Source organism: Alligator mississippiensis, chromosome 3 (assembly GCF_030867095.1).
Source record: "Alligator mississippiensis isolate rAllMis1 chromosome 3, rAllMis1, whole genome shotgun sequence".
Lineage (NCBI taxonomy): Eukaryota > Metazoa > Chordata > Crocodylia > Alligatoridae > Alligator > Alligator mississippiensis.
Window position 1 is genome coordinate 70,601,157 of NC_081826.1, and position 23,785 is coordinate 70,624,941.

Genomic DNA, 23,785 nt, shown 5'->3' on the forward strand with positions numbered 1-23,785 from the left:
AGCATAGTAAGGATTTTATGGTCTTTATCTGAAAACCTCCTCTCACTTTCATCTTGGAAAATACAGAAATTACAAATTGGTGACTTTCATATTGAGCATGGAATCTTTCCAAATAATACCAGGTAGCCAGGTCTATCTTCACTATACCTCCTTAAAGAAAATCATTTTGTACTTTTTGAAACATATACTTTGAAAATTATTGACATTTGAAAAAAGGAACTGGAACAGAAATAAAGCCAACGCACTACTTTAAGCATTATTCCTACTTGGCCCAGTATAAGTTTAAGGACAGAAACGTGACAGACTTCAGAATTCCCTCAAGTTACATTCTTATCTATACTAAAAGTGAAAGCCACACACCACTGAAGTCCATGACAAAACTCCCACCAATTTCCAGGGGTATAGGACATCTCTCTATATGCTTATTTACACACTATCATATTCTTCACATCATGACCCAGTTCTTCTGGGTGGCATTTTTTCATAGTACACCTCCCCATCAAATTTCCCAGTCCTAAGGTTACACAATGAATTCAACAGTTATGGAACTTGGATGCAGAAAGTATAAAAGGAGAGAATATAAAGAGACGAGATGAAATAAACCCCATTTTGTATGGTTGCCTGCTTAGGCCATTTCCATGTGTACACATACTGTTTAGTCCCCTCTTTGAGTGTATGTGAACAATATTCAACTGGTGGTGCTAACAAGTGTTGCAAGCAAGAAAAATGGACTGGAAAACAATCTGGAAAAAATATGGACTTTAAAAAATGTCTGTGGAAACACATCATAAAAGAGTGTAATGGTCTGAGCCAAGGACAAAGAAAATAGATCAAGATGTTCCCTGAGAAGTACTTCTATTTGAGTCATTACAAGAGGTGCTTCCTTTCCTTTGTCATGTCCTTGTATGACAAGGTTTTTATGAGAATTCACAGATTCATTAGAACCTAACAGGGCTATGCTATGAGTACTTTGGCTATGGCCTCAAACTTGCAATCTTTGAGCTGTTAACCATGCACCTTAGCACCCACACCACCACAACTGCTACTAGAGATGATTAAAGTAGAGACAATAGGCAAACATTCCTCGGGATCATTTAACCCAGGGGTGGACAAAATGCGACCCAGGGGCCAGATGTGGCCAGCCCAGCCATTCTATCCAGCCCATGGGGCCCCTAAAAAATTTACAAAATTAATATTTATCTGCTCCTGGCTGCCTATCATGCAGACCTCGATGGCTTCCCAAAACTCAGTAAGCGGCCCCTTCACCCAAAATAATTGCCTACCCCTGGTTTAACCTGTTTCCTTAAATGTATGGGCTATTGAGTTTAGAAGTTAAAAGGCTCCTCTTAAGATGAAATGTAAAAGGTTATACTTGGTTGGATTGTACATTAAACAATCTAGAGATGACCAAGGTAGGAAATTTAAGATTCAGAGAAGCAAGGCAAAATATTTATTCACAGTGAGTGTATCTGAACAAGACGCTATCTCACTGTAGCAGTGAGCTATGGTGGCATAGCTCATCACTACGGTGACATAGCATGGCATAACCATGATGCCACTGCTACTGTGCAGTAGCAACAAGTTACTGCACAATAGCTCAGTGCTATTGGGCAGTTGGGTCAAAAACAACCCATGTGACACCTGGGGTGAGCAGTAGTGGTGGGTACTGCACAGCCATTTAGTACTTGCTTTAGCTAAAGCAAGTACCAACTGCACAGTCAAGGGCACATGTAGATGTGCCTAGTGGGAACCAAATATTTTTTCATTCCTATTTGCCTTAACTTAAATAAATTGACATCTCACTGCTAATAAACTATTGGTTTCCCACTGCATATGCAACAATAATAAGAAAAAGAACATGTATACAGCACATGAGAGCTTTCCAAAACCTGTAGCAAAGCAATTAGAAAGTAAATTGGCACATTATTGATTGTAGACTTGGCAGGGTCTTTTGTGGTTGCTAGCACTCATCATGCTGCTTCCTTTCTCCCTACTAATTTTCCACTCTAGCAACTGAGTCACCAGCTGGAATTAAGGACAGACTGTTTGACAACTTTATTACCCAGATGCCATGTTCTGGAATCTCTGTATACAACATATGTCACAGGGGTCTTTTACTAGCACACTCATGTAGCTTTTTAACATAGCCACCAATAGTCTCTCTCCAATATATCTGTTGTGGTCCAGCAGATATGCAGCTCACCAGGATGCCTGTTTTTTCACATGCAAGAACTCTTTCCTTCCCCTTCAAAATGGAAAGGATGACTAAAGAATTTTTAGCATAATTTCTCACTCAATGTCCTACATGAGCATTTGATCAGCAAAAAATATAGTAGTTAATGGGTGCATCTGCACATGCTATTAAGGTGTTGTAAGCTTACTGAGCAGTAAAATACTGCACAGTAAGCTTTCTCTGGGAGCATGTCTACACATGTGCCCATCAGGAGCAAATTTTCTCTCAACTGGAGCAGTTCAGTGCAGGGCTACTCCTGCCCTGCTCTTTCCCCCCAGTAGCAGCCAGGGGGAGATACAGGCTCCCCTGGGTGTCAGCCCCAGGCTGGCAGGGGGCACTGGGGTCAAACCTGGGCTTCAGGGGGTGAGGAGAGCTGTTGGGGCATGGAGCTAAGAAACAGCTGCTGGGGGAGGGGACAGGTTCCCAGTCCTGCTCCCCATCTGCGGATTAGGGCACAGGGCTGGGAGGGAAATGCCCAGGGAAAGGGAGAGTTCCCCTTCCCCCTGCTGCCTAGGCTGACTGGGAGCAATTTGCTCTCAGTCAGCTGTGTACACATGCACTAATGTGTGGTTAGTCTACTACCTGCATCTATAGGTAGTAGCCAACTGCACAGTAGACTAATTTACTGAACAGTAAATGCTGCACTCATGTAGGTAGTGATGCTTTACTGTGGAGTAGATTAGTCTACTGTGCAGTAAAGTGTCTCATGTAGATGTACTCAATGCTGCTTAACTTTTTTTTACAGCTGCTAATAGCACAAATTATACTATTCATGAAAATGAAAAGATAAGAAACCTCATTTAAATTAGTGGGAAAGGAATATCAGAATGTATTGTAAACAAAAAAAAAAATTATCAAGCCACATAATCAAGCCTACTTATTTTATTTATTTACAAATGATAAACACAGAGAGTTGTTTTAAAGTAACAATCCATAACTTCTTCATATCCAGTCTACCTATTTGAAACTCCTCAGCATTGTGATTTTGTGGCTTTCAGAATGATGATTAGGATATTTGCCTGTGCAGCCTGAAAGCAGAACAACTGGATTTACATTTGAGATTTGAGACATAATGAAATATAAACATGTGCCCAGAAGCACAGCACGTTGAGCTGGGTCAGGTTAATTGAGTCTGCTCCAACATGTTCTAATTAGAACGTGAATGAGCACATCTATAGGCGCTCTGTACATCTAGGTATAAATCTGTGATGGGGGGAAATAAATCAATCATCAATTCCCTTATCTTGTCAAAAGGAATGATAAGCTCAGTTACAGTCTTTGCATTGCTTGTTGGCAAGAAAGCATGAGTCCCAATTTGAATTTTACTTGTTATGTTCAGACAGAATCCTTCCCAGTTTCCTTGACAGGTTTCTTCCTTCTTCATAAAATGAGAATACTCCAAACCACACATTGTATTTTTTACTCATGCTGCCTCATTCATCAATTCTTTTTGTATCAATCGGACCTAGCCCCTTTTGGTACTATTGGTAGTGATGGAGGCAGAGCACTCGCAGAGTCACCATCCATTGTTTTTTTAACAGTAATTTTGATTAACTTCTAACCGCATTTCTTCTGACTCCAGGGAAATACTAGGGTAGTGTTGCACACATATATATTATTTACAAAGGTTCCCATGCTATTCACATAGTATACCTTTACTGGAGGATTATTCCATCTGGGAATTGTCATTAAGATCTTGATACTTTTATCTTGGTACATCGAGGCATCCCAGTCAAATTTAGCAAATTGTAAGAAGTCCAATATAATGTGTTCTATTTTTTGTCTATGCAGTTGTGCTGTCATGACTGCGCTGTTTAATAAATTAGGCCTTTGCTGAAATTGTGGGTGGAATGAACTTTGCTTAACCAGTTCAGCAACTTTACTTCCATACATTACATGCACACTGGCTAAAGAGACATCCGTATGTTCTAAACCATTGATAGATATGTTTACACTTAATTCTCTGACCAGAGTTGTTATGTCATAGCATGTATGTTGTTCAGCCAGTATGCCAGGCAGTCCATCTGTCTTCTTGTTTGCAATTGCCAGGATTAGAAATTCCTTTATCCAGGTTAGCATCATTTTCTGTAAAACAAATTAAGAAATCATCTCTCTATTATTTTGTTTTTATACACACATTATTGTGTGAGAATGTAAGTGTAAGTATACACACACATACACACACACCAACATTGTATAGATAAATGTTAGTGGTTTGCTATTAGAGATTTGTCCATAACAAGTACTAAGGATTTTACTTTAACACACAAATTAAATTGCATATATTTTCATCTGCATGAGGATTTCAATACGTCTGGCCATTTATATTAATTTGATACAGGGGTGGTCCTCATTTATTTACAATACGGTATGCCATTTATTTTTAGAAAATTTTCTTTTTGTCTTTGGTACAGTTCTAACCATTGCTTGGTGAAATCAATGATTATCCCATCATTTTACAGTTTTTGTTTTAGTAAAGTTTTCCTTTCCTCTTATAGCACATTGTTTGTTAATTGTGCATAAGCCAAACTGGAGCGTTAAGGATTTTCAGTAAGAATCCCCATGTTTAATAAGAAATTTACAAGCCTGTGCTCACCAGGCTTTACAGCTCAAATGTGAATATAGGGTTGTTCCCAAAAATTAAGGTTGTTGAAATATGCATCTTAAGTATTGACGAAGGCTGCCCTTTGCTATTAATTTAGTTACAATTGGTTCATTCAGCCTTATCTTTTTGTCTGAATTCCTGCCATTTCCATATGTTAACAACTGTGCCTGCAGTTATTTTTAAAATTATTTTTTCCTTAAGATTTATATTTTTGTAGTCACTGTCCCATTGGAGTTCACTCTCCATTTTTTCCTATACCTTTTCCTTTATTGATTTCTTAACATAGCCAACCTCAGCCTCAGCCTTGGGTTACATAGCCTGGTTTCTTAGGTTTTTATTGTTTTAACTATGTCCATAATTCAGGAGTTTCTTCATGCTTTTCAATAGCTGTTTCTATTTTTCCCAGCCATTCATTCATTGGTAATTTTTTCCCTCCATCCTCACACCAAGCATCCATCCACTTGGACACAATAGGCGGTAACACATTTAACACAGTTTCTCTCAGTTCTTCCTGGTCAATTTATTTATCTTCAGTTATCTCATAAAAAACTTTCACTCTCTCTGCCAGATGTGTGGAAGTCTCCCTGGGTAATCTAGAGAATGCTCTCAGGATAGCCAGGATAGCTTTCTATGGGTAACTTAAAAGGTTTTTGGGCTACCCTTCTAATCATTTGAGAAGCACTGTCATCAAATCTCACAGTGTGAATATTAAGGGAGCCTAGCAAAGTTTCAAACAACAGAGGGTCCTCCTGTAAGGTGATACCCGCTGCTTTCAGTAATTGAAAACATTTGTGTATCCACATCAGAAAGTCATTTAAATTTTCTGATGGTGGGGGACCCTACAGTGCTTGCTAAAGCAGTTATCTCATAAATCTTTAATGCAAGACTGTTTGTCCTGTCCTTTTTTCTTTTATGTCCCCTCTCAAGGCAACATGATTTAATGGGGGTAAACCCCAGGAAGTTAGTGATTGCATTCAGCACACTTTTTCTGTTATGTGGAGACCTGCCTCATCTATTCCAGGCAGAATTTCATCAAAACGAGGTAAGTTGTATGCATTCCTCATGACCAGGGGCAGGCAAAATATGGTCCATGGGCCAAATCCAACCCACCAAGCCATTCTATCTGGCCCACTGAGCCCCTAAAAAATGTAGCAAATTAGTATCTATTTGCCCCTGGTCCCTATCAAAGCTGGCTGGAACCAGGGGCAGTAGGACCCAGAGGGAGCCCTCAGCAGACTTGCAGACTTGAGCAGCCCAGCTCCACCCACCCCCAGTCAGTTCCCTGCTTTCCTGCTCCCATCCTGCTCCAGCACCATCTGGCTGTGGCTCCTGGCTGCGGCTCCTGGCTGCATCCCCAGACCGCGGAGCATGGGACTGCGCTGGTAGGGGTATGTGTGTGCAGGCTCAGAGGCAGAGTATGTGCATGTCTGCAGGCATGGGGCAGAGTGTGTGTGTGTGTGTGTGTGTGTGTGTGTGTGTGTGTGTGTGTGTGTGTGTGTTCATAGGGTGAGTCCCACATGCATACCCCTCCATACACATGCATCTATGCCTGCCCTCACACTGCCATACACAAACCTCAGCCATCCTCCCCCCATACCCACCCACACCCCACATACTCACACACCCACAGCCCCCACAAACCTATACCCACCCCCCACACTATACAAGAATAAGACTTCATTTTAAGCTATTGTGCAGTCACCTCCACATACACTACACAAACGCATGTACATCAGGACAAAAATATTTTTTGAAATCAAATTAATGAACATTGTAGATGATCACTTTTTAGAATATAATTTGGTATTTTTCTGGTTCTGAGATGGCAAAACCCCTTGATAAGAGGAGTACTTCCAGGGGCAAGGGGAAGGACTTCTGGTGGCAAAGGTCAGGGGTTAGGGGGTGGGACTTCTGGTCACAAGATCATGACGGGGGGGCACCTGTCGAAGGGCGGGGCTACCCATGTGACCATTGACAGCTTGCCAAAACTCACTAAGCATCCCTCCACCTGAAATAATTGCCAACCCCTGCTCATGATGTCTACTTGTCTTTACAGGTATTGAGCTAAGTTTCGGTGTGCAAATAGTTGAAACCTGGCTCAAAAGTGGTTGTGGACAATAGGCCTGTGTGAAGCAGCAAGTATCCGATTCAGATTTGGCTGACTCAGAAGGACAGTGATTCGATTCAGTGATTCGAATCACTGCCCTGGTTTGATTTGGCAGATTCAGATTCAGCCATAGACTCTAATGGGGAATCACTAAAATACCTATGCCTTTGTCATTTTTTTGCAGATTTGGATTAAAACAGCAGGAATAGTAGCCCCTTCTGAGGGCATGAAGCCTGCCAAGTTTCAAGGAGATAGGTGGAGGGGTTTCTGTGAAAGTGCACCTCAAACTGTTGAAAGCAGAACTCGTATCACTTGCATGTGTTAAGGCAGAGCAGGATGAAAACAGGAGGGATGGTAGCTCCTCATGCAGGGATGAGGCCTTGCTGCAAGCTTTCCAAATCTTTGAATCAATTCAGGGGCTTCCCATTTGGTTTGGGCCTTTTAACGGGTCTCCCAATTTGATTCAGATTTGGAGAGTCGGTGGCTGAATTGGGCCAAATCTCCTCTGAATTGAATCAGCTACCGAAGCTTCACACAGCCCTAGTGGACAGTAGCTCTTATCCGTGTGGCATCTGGTGGGGGTTGCTCTGGCTCATTCCATATGTCCTCATCCAAATCATCCCAGGTTCCTTCTTTTAATTTTTCTAGACCCACCTTTTTCCATTTCCGCCTCCACACTCCAGGCATTATGTTAACACCTGGAATGTGTTGTTGTCTTGCAATATTTACACTGGGGGGGGGGGGAGGAGGCAGCACTTTCTCTTGTTTCTAACTTTTTGTTCTGCTCCTGAACTTGTAACCTACTGTGTGTCTGCACAGCTTGCTGTTCTGCCAGCAGGGCTTGAAATTTCTAGTGTTCCACTGCCTTATTGTTACTTCTGACTCATTTTCTTCTTCTCTCACCTGCTCTGCTAACTTTGTAAAATGCTGCTTTAATCATCCCCATAGCCTACAGAATCCTACATTTTTTATTTTTACTATTTTTTAAAGCTGCTACTTCTGTCATAACTTTTGGAATTCCTGTCCAAGTTTTCCCACTCTCTTTTTTAAACTCATATGCACTGCCTTTCTTCATTACCCGTGCATCCATAATTCATTAAACTCCAGAGGAATTATAAGGGAGGCGAGGGGGCAGGGGGATGGGGATTTCCTAGCTTGTAATTCTCTGCCATCATAGGTTGCACCCCTCTGAGTGGGCAGTTAGGCACTTACCAAAATCAGCAGTCAGGGTCACAAGTGTCACCTGGGGTTATCAGTGTCATCATTGCTGTTCTTGTTCATATCAGGTGTTATTCAGGGTCGGTTCAGTGGCAAATATTCAGTCATGTTTATTGTCTACAAGCACCTAAAAAGTACATCAGATCAGGAGTTAAGGCATTTGTACCTGTGACAAAGTAATCAGCACAACACCACACAGGCTCCCCCAGGCTGCTACAAAATCCCCCTGCTTTCCAATTCTCTTTTTATACAATGATCAAAACAAGTTATGTATTACATTCTACATGTATCTTGAATGTCTCAAACCATCTTGTACCGTGGGCTTTTTTCACATTCTAACCTGGATGTTCCTGTTCCAGCCTTATCCTGGTACTGGACTATCATACTTTGTACTATCATCTCTCATTCCCATCTCTTGGTAGGAGTGCACACGTGGCCCATATGCCAATTTTTGTTTATGTGAGGAGTTTGTACATCGGTCAGGTTTGCTACTCATGTCAATGCTTTAGCAAAGCCTCTGTGTGAACAGCATATATTGATCTGCTTTATTGGCAGTGTTATGTTTCTTTTAACTTGTTCACTTTAGGTAAAATTCAGCAAACCATGCAGGGCCTTTTCAAGGCTATCCATGCCACATAACACCAGCAGTATGTTTGCATGAACACAGCCGTAACTTGAGAGATGTTCAGAGAAACCAATGAATTTCCTTGAAACTTTGACAATCAGGACTCATAGTATAGATTTTTGCAAAAAAAAAAATTCTTTAATTGCAAGCTTTCAGGCACAAGCACTCTTCATCAGGCATTGGAGAAAAGATTGTAAAAGTTCTTGTGGGTAGAAATGAAAGTTCATATTTCATAGACTTTCACAGAGGAGTCAATAGATGGAAAACTCCTCTGGGCAGTCAGTTCATAGCTGATATGAAGCCTCTCACCCCCTGTGAGGATCTGTGATAATGCAAATTACCTTGAAACAAAGGCAGGAACTGAAGCTCAGGTTTCAGGTGGTCGCAGTTGCTTCCTGCTTGGGAAAATATGAGGATTTCATTTTTTTAAAATGGCTAAAATTCAATATCTTCCATGTGTCAGGTATCCAGGTTGTAGCCATATTGATCTAGAGGAAAAAGGCAATTAGGACTCATAGTAGAGTTCAGGAGTTTTAATTAGATCTGCTGTGAGACACAGAGGCATTGCAGGGCAGCTCTACCCACTGGGAAGTAGCAGTGCATGGAGTAGGACTAGCTGCCACACTACTGGCACCAGCAGAGCAAATGCCTGCCAGCTGCAACAGTTTTTACACCTGTCCTGCCCCAAACAACAGCACCCAGATCTGCTGCCCTGGTCACCCCCACTTTGGTTACACTACCGGTAAGACATGTACAGGCTGTCATTTCAAAACAACTCTGCTACTGTTTGTTCTGTATAAATATATATTCTAAACTGCATGGATCATAAAATTTGTTATAATTTTCTTAATGCATTCTGCTATTCCTGGTAGACAAGATTTTTTGGGTGAATCTGCTATCTTTTATTACACCAACTTAAATAGTTGGGAAAAAAATTTAAGCAAGCTTTCAGGTTTAAAAACCCTTCGTCAGGCTGAGGAAGTTTCAGCAGTTGGTGCGTGCCCTTCCTGGATGGAATGAAAAATAAAGAATCCAGAGGCTGGCCTGGTATGCATACAAGAGCCTGGCAGGAAAAAATATGCTGAGGGGAAACCAGCACGGGTTCATAGCAGGTAGATCATGCCTGACTAATCTAGTCTCTTTTTATGACCAGGTTACAAAACACCTGGACGCAGGAGTAGGGGTTGACGTCATATACTTAGACTTCAGGAAGGCCTTCGATATGGTATCCCACCCCATACTGATGAACAAGTTAAGAGGCTGTGACTTGGATGACTACACAGTCTGGTGGGTGGTGAATTGGCTAGAGGGTCGCACCCAGAGAGTCGTAGTGGATGGGTCGGTTTCGACCTGGAAGGGTGTGGGCAGTGGAGTCCCGCAGGGCTCTGTCCTTGGACCGATACTCTTCAATGTCTTCATCAGCGACTTGGACGAGGGAGTGACGTCTACTCTGTCCAAGTTTGCGGATGACACAAAAATGTGGGGAGAAGTGGACACGCCGGAGGGCAGGGAACAGCTGCAAGCAGACCTGGACAGGGTGGACAAATGGGCAGAAAACAACAGAATGCAATTCAACAAGGAGAAATGCAAAGTGCTACACCTAGGGAGGAAAAATATCCAGCATACCTACTGCCTAGGAAATGACCTGCTGGGTGGAATGGAAGCGGAAAGGGATCTTGGAGTCCTCATAGACTCCAAGATGAACATGAGTCGGCAGTGTGACAAAGTCATCAGAAAAGCTAATGGCACTTTATCGTGCATCAGCAGATGCATGATGAACAGATCCAAGGAGGTGATACTTCCCCTGTATCGGGCGCTGGTCAGACCACAGTTGGAATACTGCATTCAATTTTGGGTGCCACACTTCAAGAGAGATGTGGATAACCTGGAGAGGGTCCAGAGAAGGGCCAGTCATATGGTTAAGGGCTTGCAGGCCAAGCCCTGTGAGGAGAGGATGGGGCACCTGGACCTCTTCAGCCTCCGCAAGAGAAGGTTGAGAGGCAACCTTGTGGCTGCCTATAAGTTCATCACGGGGGCACAGAAGGGAATTGGTGAGGTTTTATTCACCAAGGTGCCCCCGGGGGTTACAAGAAATAATGGCCACAAGCTACCAGAGAGCAGATTTAGACTAGACATTAGGAAGAACTTCTTCACATTTAGAGTGGCCAAGGTCTGGAACGGGCTCCCAAGGGAGGTGGTGCTCTCCCCTACACTGGGGGTCTTCAAGAGGAGGTTAGATAGGCATTTAGCTGGGGTCATCTAGACCCAGCACTCTTTCCTGCCTATGCAGGGGGTCAGACTCGATGATCTATTGAGGTGCCTTCTGACCCTAGAATCTATGAATCTATAAGACAGACAGTCAGCAAAGATGTAAATTGAGGAGTCAGTGGGTGAGAGAGAGGCTGGAGTGGGGGGAGAGAGAGAAGGGGGATGAATGTAGCAGTGAAATATTGGAGAGGTACCTGGGGAGTCAGATGTCAGGCAAGTTGTAATGTGTCATAAATCCAATGTCTATATTTATTCCATGATTTTTAGTATCCAGGCTGATGAAGTGAAGTTCATAGGCTTGTCTCTGAGAAGTGTTTTGTAATTTTCCTCTGAGGATTAGAACAGAGAAACTGGAGAGAGAGTGGCTTTCTTGTGAGAAATGTGCTCTCATGGTATTCTTGTCTTTGATAGATTTCTGGTATGTGTTCATTCTGGTATGCAGTTGTTGTTTGGTCTCTCCTACATATTTTCTATCAGGGCATTTGGTGCATTGGATGAGATATATTACATTTCTGGAGGTGCAGCTGTAAGATCTGGGAATGCTGATGGCTCTGTTGTGGGGTGTAGTGATTGTAGGGGTGCTGGAGATGTGTTGGCAGGTTTTGCATTTCTTGTCATGGCACGGTCTGGATCCATTCGGTGTGTTCTGGGCCTGAGGAAATTTGCTTCTTGTGATGAGGTTGGCGAGGTTCAGTGCTTGTTTAAAGGCTAGGATGAGTGGTTCTGGGAAGATCTCATTAGGAATAGGTCTCTTTCTAGTATAGGTTGCAATTGTTTGAGGATTTTCTGTGTGGGTTCAAGGAAGGGATGATATGTCATTACCAGCAGTGTGCGATTCAGGGCGGGGGGGGGGGGGGAGGGGGGCATGTCTGTACTGCAGCAATTCTGTACATGGTATCCAAGTGGCTCTTTCAAATGTGCAATCTATCTCTCTGGAGGAGTGTTCTTGTTGGGTGAAAGCCTTTTTAAGATTGTTGAGGTGACAATCCCGGGTGTTCTCCTCAGTGCAAATCCGGTGTTATCTGAGTGCTTAGCTGTATATCACAGCTTTTTTGGTGTGTTTAGGGTGATTGCTGGTTCTGTGCAGATATGTACATTGGTCTGTGGGTTTCTTGTATAACAAGGTCTGTATTTTACCATCATGGATACTGATCATCGTGTCTAAAAAGGATATGTTGGTGCTGGAGTATTCGAGAGAGAGTCAGATGGAGGGACTATTCTGCTATTCCTTATTTTCTTTTAAGGAAACATTTTGCCCCTTATGATGACTCTATTGGCAGCTATAAAAAGCTCAATTTAACAGCATTCACTATTATAGTATATGCTGAATAAGTTTTGAATACTATATAGAGGGAATACAAACCAATTCTTTTGGCCAGAGTATAGTGCAGGGAAGCACACTATTTACTTAATTAGAAGATGAGGTTTTTGCCCTCATTTAACATGGGGATGGGGGTTGGGAATCCCTCACCTTACAATTGAGCAGGAGGCAAGGGGTGAGGAGGGAAGCAGCTGGTGTGGCTCTGGCCCCAATCTGAGGTTGGGGCTAGAGCTAGAGCTGGATCTAGAGCCACAGCTGCCACCCACTACCTACTGCCTCTGCATTCCCTGCCACTCCTCCCCCACAGCCCCCATTCTCCCCCCACCCCAAGCTGCTTTTCCTTCTCTCTCCCCTTTTGCTGCAATCTTCCTGACTTTGCTCCCTGCTGGCAGGCTTCAGACTGGCAGGCTCTGCCGCTTCTGCAACCTGTGGCACAGAGCATGGCTCCAGCCTTATAGCAGTAGCTCTGGCTCCACACCACTGCTACAGGGCTGGCAGGAGCCATATTCTGTGCCTTGGGCTGCAGCAGGGACAGAGCTTGCCAGTGCAGAGCAAAGGTAAGAGGAGGGAGGAGTTGAGGGACAGGCACGGGGTCAGACTTTGGGGTGAGGGAGATGGGAGGAAGGGGGGCGGGGACCCAAGGCTGCACGTGGCAAAAGCAGCATGGAGAGGGGAGATGGGGGGATCAGGGGCAGGGGGAATTGTGGCAACCTGAGGCATCAGGTTCATCCAGGTGCATGCAAGGCAAAGGGATACAAGGGATCTTGCATTCTATGAGCTGTACTGCAATCTTGTAAACGGTCATCAACCTCCACAGAATTTTCCTCCACCAAAAAAATATTCACTTAGGTTGTTATAGAAAGAAGTTCTTTTTTGATAACTTAACCCATGATGCCAAAACAAAACCAGAATTCTGATTCTATTATATGTGTATGAAAACACCGTCCTTTGAAGAGCCACATGTTGCTATCCCTCTTTCCACAATAAAACTTTAGCTAATTCAAGTCAGAATCCTTCAGAGACAGCCATGTCAAGAGAAAGGACATGTAAAACGTCTGTCTCTTTCTTGCATTATGGAATACACATTTTGTTTGCTGGCCTTTTTTCAGATTTTGGACTGAGGCGAGGTTAACCAATGCTGCCAATATTCCTCACAGTACTCATTACCCATGAAAAAGAAAAAGCAAAGCAAAAAAGGAAGCAACAAAATAATAGTGCATACAATAGGAAAAGGATATTAGTTGGCACCAAAGCTGGCAGCTAAACAACTCTCTGAAGCATGTTCTCCCTGTTGGAGTGATGATGATAAGACAGAAAAAGATCAGAAATAAATAAATTGCACGTAAAACTGAGGATGTCAGTTTCAAAGACTTGATATTCTAAATTAAAATGCCTTCTGTTCCAAGGACTGGAATGGTACCTTAAAGGAAGCTAACATTTAGCTGCCACTAAGACCTAGCTCTTCAAAGTTATACATCAAGCCCCAGAAAAGTGATTCCATTCCACCTCTAGGGCACTTAGATTTCCCATTATCTCAGTGGGAAGCTATAGCATGTCCAGACCCAGAGAGGGAGTGGCCATGTCTTCTCAACTCCACTAGTGGCTGCTCACATCCTCTCCTTTCTTTACCCACTCTGGCTTCTCAGGTGGTCCACCCTGCCATTTTTTATGCCTCATCTTGATGTTATAGTAGGACTGGAAAGCTATCCCCAGAGGTCGGGGTTTTCACTTCAGGTCTTAGTTCCTTGTCTGGGTTGTGGCCCCCTGGCCTTTCCCCATTTTACTCCGGCTGGGACCCTCTGCCCAAAAGCCGTTGTTCTAGGACCCTAGGCTCCCAGGCCTCAGCTTCCGCCTCACCCTTCATGGGCTCTGGGCCCCTCAGCCCCTATCATGTTATGATTCATCTTGCTCTGACTCAGTAAGAAGGGATACACCTTGTTGGGATTCATCTGACTAAGAAGAAATTTCTATCAGTGCACTTAACTGACACAAAATCATTGACTTCAGTGTCATTTAAAGGAGGGACAGAGAAGTAAGCATTCTCACCTTTTTCTTAATGGGCAAGTGGTTAAGGCACTTGCCCAGGAAATGGGAGATCTGGGTTGTAGGCCTACCTTTCTCTGAGAAAGTTTGAACCCACTTCTACTCCTTATGGTAGTTCTCTAACCACCTGGCCATGGGCAGGCAAGCTGGAATCATTAGGGTCATGTGAAACGGCACCGTTCCATTTCAACTTGTGTTTTGACATTTCAATGGAACAGCATTTCATTTTTAATTGTGCCCGTAGGCTATAATGGGGAAGCTCAAAACAGCCTCTCTCATCCAGCAGGCAGATTGGGGGCATGCAACCCCAGAAGGGCTGTGCCAGTCCTCCCAGGGTTGTGGGCCCCTGATCTGCCTGCCAGATGAGGGAGGGATTCTGGGTGCTGATGCCTGGGACCGAAGCCAGCACACTGCCAGTCCCAGGGAACAGCACCTGGCTTATCTCATCCAGCAGGCAGATCAGGGGCCGCAACCCCTAGGAGGGCTGCAGGGGCTGTGCGATGGGGCTGTTTCCTTCCCCAGCCTGATCAAGCTGGGGAAGGGAACTGGGGCAAATCGCTCAGTTCCCCTCCCCATAGCTGCTTGGGCTGGGGAAGGGAACTGAGCCCAATTGCTCAGTTCCCTTCCCCAGCTCTGCAATCCATCAGGCTGCAGAAGGGAACTGAGCCCAGTTGAGCTGAGTTCCCCTCCCCAATGCTAGGACTGGGCTGGGGAAGGCAACTGAGCTGAGTTCCCTCCCCCAGCCCAATGGGTCGCAGCACTGGGGAGGGGAACTGAGTAATTGGGCTCAGTTCCCTTCCCCAGCCTGATCAATCACAGGGCTGGTGAGGGGATCTGAGCAATCAAGCTCAGTTCCCTTCCCCAGCCTGATCCTAGTGCTGGGGAGGGGAACTCTGACTGGCTGCTCTGAAACTTGAAACATTTCAAAACTTTTGAAACATTTTGACTGCCCTCACTTTGATTTGAGAAAGCCCTTCGTTTCATTTCGATTTCGCTGTTTCGAGCTCAAAATGAGTTGAAACAGTGTTGAAACGAAACAGCCAGTGAAATTTCACACAGTCCTAGAAATCATCCTTTGTTCCTGCTGAAGTTAAGCCATTAGATGGAAAGGATTGCAAGAGTCATGGGGCACAAGGACACCAACCACTCAAGGAGTAGTGTGACTCTGCAGCCTAATGCTGAGGACACTTAGTTGGGTGGTCTAAGTCCTGAGTCCTGTACCTGTTGACAAGATTGCTTATGCACTTTACACTAAGTAGTCATGGAAAAACATGGACAACTTTCAGACAGCAGGGACCATAACACGGGAGTTCCCTTTCTGAACACAATGGTCTTCTCAGTGGACTAGCAGCTCAGAGTCTATCTGGTTTGATCTTCTCTTGGTGCTATAACTTTTCATTCCCTTCTACCCAGTGGGCCAGCTTTAATAGGACAGATAAAGGATGCTTTTAGGCTAGCTTAGCTGAAGATATAGAAGATGGGGATCAAACTCATTTAAAGAGAAATGGGCTTAGAAGCCAAGTTTCCATGTCTTGGGCAAGTACCATCACCACAAAACCATTAGGCAAATGGGAGAAGCACTACTGTGTTAATGACCTCAGTGCCAAAAAGGCATGGCTCAGTTTTTCTTCAACTAAGAGATGGAGGACTTAAGCAGTTGTTGTGCTTCACAGATGGAAGTGCATTGCAACAAAGCTTAACTGGGTAGAATCCTGGCTGCTCTGGATCACTTCAGAGTGATAGGCCAATAGTCAAGTTGCCTAGGAATATTTCCACTACTATAAATCTAATAACTTCAGTGGTTTTGTAAGTGCTACTTTGGATAGAATAGGACCACATTTAGTGAGGTAGATGTCTAAAGCCTTGCTTCTAGCAGCTAATTGCCACAAGCTGTACAAGGAAGCTGAACCTATACTTTGTTCAGCAAGACCAACTAGTAATTTTTTCCTGAAATGTGCAAGAAAATTAGATCATTCCATGTTTCCCATTATCCTAAATTAATTCATGAAAATACACCAAAAGCACATGGCTTGCCTTTACTTTCTTATTTGTGACAAGGGGGAGTTCCTTTAAAGGACTTTAGTTTAAAGCATTAGTTACTTTTCCCCATATCTTTTTCCATAAGAGGATAAGAAGTTACTAGTTCTGATTTAGGTCCAGATCCAAAGAAAGGACTTAGAGAGGAACTAAACTGAGGACTCCCACTTTCTGAGCAAGTGTTCTAATCAGCAGAACCATTATACAACAGTTGGGCACCAGCAACAACTACACTTTAGAATAAAAGAACTGTGGCTGGGTTTGTTTTGTGATGAACTCTATGCTATCATTTTGTGTTAGGCATTCTGAGAATACACCTACCAATTGGGACCCTTCTGAGTCCTTAAGCACCACTCTGCCCCATAGGGATGAAGCAAAAGCTAGCTTGCCTTGACCAAGATAGTTTTGGGCACACACACAAAGAAAACCACAGAAGTCTAAGGAACTTTCAGATCCAAATAAAAGACATATAGCATGTAGTTATGGTTACTTGGCCTGAGTTGGGCTTTATTTCTTGTGTGGATAACAGTGTATGTAGGAATTAGAGATGCTTAGATGCTTAACTCCTGCTTTATGCATGCAATTTTAATTTTTTTAAATTTTTTTGCATCTGGCCTTTATACTCACAAATTAAGTTGCTATCAGATTTAATTCAGACCCTTCATTGCTTCTAAAAAATATTTCATCTAGATATGGAAAATTGTACGAGTGAGCATTTGGTCCATACTGTATTTGCCTTCTTCTCCCAAATCATGCCACTTAGCTGTTTTTAGTTCTGGATCCTTTAACACATAATGATTCCTCAATATTTTAAAATCTTCCTATCATCATGTGATTTTCTTTGACAACTATATCCAAAATGAGAAAAAATCTCTGTCTCCATTTATTAAGTAAAGCTTTAAAAAGAAATCACTGTTTTGTTTGGAAGCTTTCTACTTGAACTTGAACAGAAAGTTGGTTCATTACATAGAAATTTATAAATATTTTAGTCAATATAAACATCTCTCAGTACAGTTAAAAGACAAATGTTAATGGGCCATGATTCAATACTTACATTATGTTAAAGCCTTTGGAAATAATCCATGAATTTATCCTTCACAGATTTTGTCAGTGGAATAGGTGGAATAGGTTACAAAATTTGAAGTTAATTTCTTTTGATTTTTTTATATTCCACCATATCTTAACATAATGAAAAATGCATTTTTGATATACATATTCTCTCATTAATTTTGTTTAGGATAGCAGACTGGCTTCCAAATGACTATAATTAATTTCAAACCATTGGGCCTAAACAGTAGGCTTTGACAGCATTCTTTGATTTGTTATTAAAGAGGACAGTGTTTCACTCTTATAAAAGATCAAAACTAGGTAAAATAAAAATTTATGCTGTTTGGGAAAAGAGCACATAACTGATTATATACCTGAAGAAGAATGAAGTGGTATGCTAAGCACAAGAGTATAAAAGGACACTGAGGTGTAACAACCTAGGTAAATAGTAATTATACTACCTCTATGTTCAGGGACAGGATGCAGTCTGCCATTTCAGAAAGAAGCTGGAATCTTACTGTGTATTCCCTCACAATTTTTATGGTGTGAAAGATATATCATTTTAAACCAACCTTCAGATGCATGTTATGGGAAACTGCCACATTCCTAAGATTCCAAATTTGGATCACTTAGGTAACTGAGAAAAGAATATTAAAATAGCAAAGGGCAAATCACTCTGCCCCGTATTTGTAAGACTAAAGAAATATGCTAGGGCTATACAGCAAAATAAAATGCTCCTTCTCTGAAGAGCTTATTGGGCATGTCTACACATTGCCCTGTGGTGGCGTTGCAACATGCTACATCACTGTATGGCATGCTACAGCGAAGTAGTGATCATATGTGTCTGCACTTGATCACCAGCTATCTCCATAGCAGTGCACTCCCTGGGTATAGAGTGACATAGTGGTGAAATTTAACCATTCACTGCATGCATGGCGCAGTAACCACCAGTACTGCACCGTACTTTACTGCTTTCAAAAGAAGTACTAAAGCACGGCGCTGTAGCAATATTGCCATATGATGATGTGTAGATGCACCCATTGCATAGATTACAACCAGAAAAATCTATGGGATCTGGAAAGCACTAAATAAAAATAGAAACGAAACCTCCACTTCAATATTACACCTGGCAAAAAATGTCATATTATTTGAAAATCACTTTTCCAAAAAAGAAAAGAAAAAAGAAACCTCTGAAAAAGTTTAATATCTTCAAATCTACATTTATTAAAATCTTTCTATTGAAAAAAAAGTCCCAGGACTTTAGCTTAGTCCTGTGAACTTCTTTAGGAGGTAGCTGATAATGATTTTTGTTAATACTAAAGCAAAGAGTTGATCAGTCTCCAGAAGAATGTTTTGAAGTAGAAGCTCTTAATGGACCAGGTAACAGGTAGTCTTGTCTAGTGGTTAGAGCACCAGAGGAGGACCAGAGACAAAGTCCAAACCACAGGCCGAATCCAGGGTCAGGAAGCAGAGTATGAAGTTACACATTATACTTAGATCATACTAAATCCGTGGAAGGTTAAGCAATGTTAAAGTTAGAATGCACTGTGAGCAGTAGCTCATTTATACCCATAGGCTATGCACAAGTGATGCCATTGAGGGGGCACAACCCTGTGCCACCACCACAGTAGCAGGGCACAACTCCATGCTGCTGCTGCCACTGCCAGGTGCTGGCTCCAGCCAGGCTGCAGCCCCACCTGTACTCTGTCATCAGTGCAAAAATCTAGGGAGGGGGTGCATGCCCCCCTGTGCCACACCAACACATTGCCAGTGTTCATACCATTTGTTGCATGCATAGCTTTCACTTGCCACTAGAGGCCTGATAAGCAGGGGCATGGCTAGAAGTCAGGACACTTGGACTCTATCCAGAGCTGACCAGAGCAGGGTGTGGGGCCCGGGGCAAAACAGCCCAAACGGGGCCCGCCCCCTCTCCGATCCAGGCCCTGGACCCAAAGTATGTATAGGACTGACATTTAGGTCCAGAGGGCTTCTGAGTTAGCTGTTTTTTTAGGGCTGCATTGATAAAGATTTTTTTGGACAATACCGATAGCTGATTATTAACCAGCCATATCGGCTGTTACTGATCCAATAGCCGATTTACCAGAATGCAACCTGGCAGCGTGGAGAACAGTGCCCTATTGGTAAGTCTAGGGGGATGGGAAAGGGGCATGTGGGGTGCAGATTGAGGCCCCCACAGCAAAGAAGGAAGTGGGACAGGATCAGGGACAGAGGCAGAGGCAGGTGCTGCCCAGCCAAGTCAATGTATGTAACTGGGGGACTCATAGATGTTAGATGTTAGGGAGCAGGACAGAGCTGCAGGAGCCTTGTCCAAGGAGTGGGGAGGGGAGGGTGGGCAGCTCCCCACTGCTGCATGCACCCCTGGAGAGACATGGGGGTGCCTGTGCCCGCTCAGATTTGTATGCAGGGCAAGGGTGGGCTGCCTGCTGTGGGCTTGGGGCCAGGGGCTGCATTATCCTTTTCCTGGTGTGGGCAGGGTGGGCTCAGCTGCATGGGGTGGGCAGTGGCAGCACTGGGAGGGGTGGCTATGGGGGGGGTTATGGGGAATTTTGGGGTGGCTGTAGCCTCCCAAGCCCTGCCTCTAGCACACCCTACTTGGGGTACTTTACTCTGCTGCCTCACTACAACACCCACCCCAAAATTATCCATAGCTACCCCTCCCAGTGCCTCTGCTGTTACCACTGCCCACCCCATGCAGCTGAGCCACCCCACCCCTACCAGGAAGAGGCCAGTGCAGACCCTGGCCCTAAGCCCGCAGTGAGCACCCCACCCTTGCCCTGTGCACAGATCTGGGGGGGAGGGGGGGGCACATGCCCCCCATGCCTTCCCTGAGGGTGCACACAGTGGAAGGGAGCTGCACACCCCCTCCCCACAACAGCCCCTGGATGAGCTGCCCCTCCTCCCCCACCGCCACTGGATGAGCCGCCCATGGCTCCATCCTGCTCCCAGCCCCAGGGTCACATTCACAGCCTTGGCTGGGAAGAGTGAGGGTAGGGCTAGGATTCAGAGTGACTTAGACAAATTGGAGGATTGGACCAAAAGAAATCTCATAAGGTTCAACAGGGACAAATGTGATGTCCTGCACTTAGGACAGAACAATCCCATGCACCAGTTAAGGCTGGGGGCTGACTGTTGGGCAGCAGCTCTACAGAAAAGGACCTGGTGATTACAGAGGACAATAAATGTAGTATGAACCAGCAGGTTGCCTTTGTTGCCGAGAAGGTTAACAGCATACTGGGCTGCATTGATAGGGATGTTGCCAGTAGGTCAAGGGAAGTGATTATTACCCTCTGTGCGGCACTGGTGAAGCCACATCTAGAGTACTGCATTCAGTTTTGGGCACCCCACTACAGAAATGATATGGACAAATTGGAGAGAGTCTAGTGGAAGGCAACAGAAATGGTGAGGGGGCTGGGGGACACAGCTTATGAGGAAAGACTGAGGGAAATGGGCTTATTTAGTCTAGAGAAGACTGAGGGGAGATTTAATAGCAGCCTTCAAATACCTGAAGGATGGTTACAAAGAGGATGGAGCTAGACTGTTTTCAGTGGTGGCAGATGACAGAACAAGGAGCAACAGTCTCAAGTTGCAGTAAGAGAAGTTTAGCTTAGATATTAGAAAGAATTTTCTCACTAGGAGGGTAGTAAAACACTGGAACGGGTTCCCCAGAGAGGTGGTAGAAGTTCCAGCCTTGGAAGTTTTCAAAACCCGGCTAGACAGAGCTTTGGCTAGGATGATCTAGTTGAGGATGGTCATGCTTTGAGCAGGAGGTTGGACTAGATGACCTCCTGAGGACCCTTCCTACCCTAACCTTCTCTGATTCTATGTACATGGCATTTATCAATGACATTATTTGCTACACCAGCTAAAAAAAGCCGATGGCCAATAATGTTAATTTTCCTTTTTTTAGTGTCAATCCAATATGCCACTGATATATTGGTACACCTCTGCTGTTTTTGGTACCAAGGGGGCATGCTTACACATGTGCTTTAATGTGCATTAGCCTATTTTAATGTGCATTGAAGCATCACAAAAAATGTGCTATTTAGTTAATATGCATTAAAATAGGCTAATGCATATTAACCATCACTTAAAACTGTGGGCATTTTTACACATGCTGTGGGATGCAGTGCTGGGCACTTTAATTTGCGAGCTCTGCTAATTAAAGCCACCTGCACATCACTTGTATCAGCATCTCCGCACTGAAAAAATGGCGGTAGTATGCTTTGAACTAAACCTCATCCAATGTGTTTTGTTTCAAAGCACTTTACCACAATTTTTTCAGCATGGAGGCATGTGGGAGATGCTGATACACATGGAGATGCTGATACACATGATGCAGAAGATTGCTGGAGGACATCAATTTCCATGCTCCAGCAGACTCAGTTAATCAAGTCTACTCTGATGCGCTGGATGTCTAGTGCATTGGAGCAGGCTCCGCACACACTTATAGGAGACCCATACTCTTTAGTTAATGCGCATTAAGAAAAACTAATATGCATTTTCTTAGTACCTCACAATGGAGGTATTAGATTTAATTAACCTCAACTAAAGTGTACTAATGCACATGTAGACATGCCCAGAGAGATATGTATCAAAAAGCAAATAAATAACTAAATAAGCTCTTGTTAATGAAGCCTATGCACATGAATATAACATAAATATTCTGTATTGTGCTGAGAGATCAAATTGAGCTCATTTACAAGATTTACACAATTAAGTTGTACTTTTCTGCTCATTTCAGCCATATATGAAGCAATCATTTGGAGAATTGGACCACCACTTCCAAGAAAGTCTTTTTAGGAAGCCAACCCAGCTTCTAATGCATGCTTTACTGCCTTCTCTTGAAAGATTGTGTTAACTTAGAGAGACATTCAAATAGAAGCCAAAGAAATCCTGCACCCCTGCAAAAGAGTAGCTGTGGACATATCACTTCATAGATACAAGCAGCCAGTATAGAATCTCAGGAAGGCAGAAGAAAATTTAAAAAAAATAAGATGAGTAGAAGAGTGAATAGCAGTTACATTTCTCCAAAGAATTTTCAAGAATACGTAACTGGGTCAGTCCATTATATTTTACATTGACCTAGCATTTAGACAACCAGGTTTTTATAGACCTAGGAAAATAATTTGTTGTTTCTAGATAGACAGTTACTGAAAAGTGTTCGTACACCAGCTAATTTCTCATTATTGTTGGTTCGAACTCATGTGAGTTGAAGTGAGATAAAAATGAATCTTGGTTGACTGGGGAAAACATCATAATTCATAGTGTAGCTAGAAAATAAATTCCAGTGACTAATATACATTAATTGTTGACTGAAAAGTGAACTACTAAAAACTAGGTTTATGACTACTTACTAGAGGCTAGATTCTGCAACTCTTACTCACAATGAGCAAGATCCTTTAACTTGTTATGGCAGGTGATAGGCCAGAAAACCAAAAAGGGTCTTAAATGTTCCTTCTCTGCCTAATGCTCCTGTAGCAGAACTTAAGCAGTAAGATTTTCCTTCAGGGATTTCTTTACAAGACCTAGTATCATGCCTAGTGCTGCAGTCCTGCCCTCATTGTGGTGACTCTAGGCAGATTCCATAGACAGCCACAACCTCTGCAGAGCAGCATGTGGAGGCAGTGGGGGGAAAGTATTTTATAGCAGGTGTATCCCCAGCCTTTTACTGGCTCTGTGAGTTCTGTGCTGTACCCCTAAAAGATATGTACCAAATCTAATACCTGAATCCATTCATAGTTACATTTCTATAGGTACTATTCAAAATAAAGGCTGCAGAAATTGTCCCAATATATTTAACACAATTCTTCTAAACAACCCCATGAAAACCTTGTTTAAATGGACAATTAAAAAAGAATTGTAGCATTATTAATGTTGAACTATAATATGGCCAGATAGGAACAATAATGTCTTCAAATCACTGCTTTGGATACAAGGTTTTATGGAACTATATTCTTCCCCCACATAAGGAAGCTGAGGCTTGACAGAGATGCAGAAAGCAAGCAGAACCTTGACTGAATGAAAGGCGCATGGACCAGCATGATGAGAGGTAGTAGCTAATGATCTTGACTCTGGAAGATTTTAGGACCAAGGAAAGAATTACCACTCTCTGAAGGTACAGTCTAGTTCTGCAGCAGGGCTGGTCTAATTGTTGGTTTAGTGAAATGGAATTAAATTAATGAAGAGATGGGAATGAAATGACAATGGGTAATGGGGACTAAGGGAGGAAAAGAAGAGTTAATAATGCCTTGTGGCCCCCA

The 23,785-nt window shown here is 43.3% G+C and overlaps 1 long non-coding RNA gene across 1 annotated transcript; it reads right to left on the bottom strand.

Moving 5' to 3' along the window:
- Positions 1 to 3,124: 3,124 nt before the first annotated feature.
- Positions 3,125 to 9,271, bottom strand: LOC109285952 (uncharacterized). Its single transcript, XR_002093858.2, has 3 exons — positions 9,130 to 9,271; positions 8,158 to 8,290; positions 3,125 to 4,318 (listed from the first exon to the last, which is right to left on the bottom strand). It is a non-coding gene; the product is annotated as an uncharacterized LOC109285952 (long non-coding RNA).
- Positions 9,272 to 23,785: the final 14,514 nt, after the last annotated feature.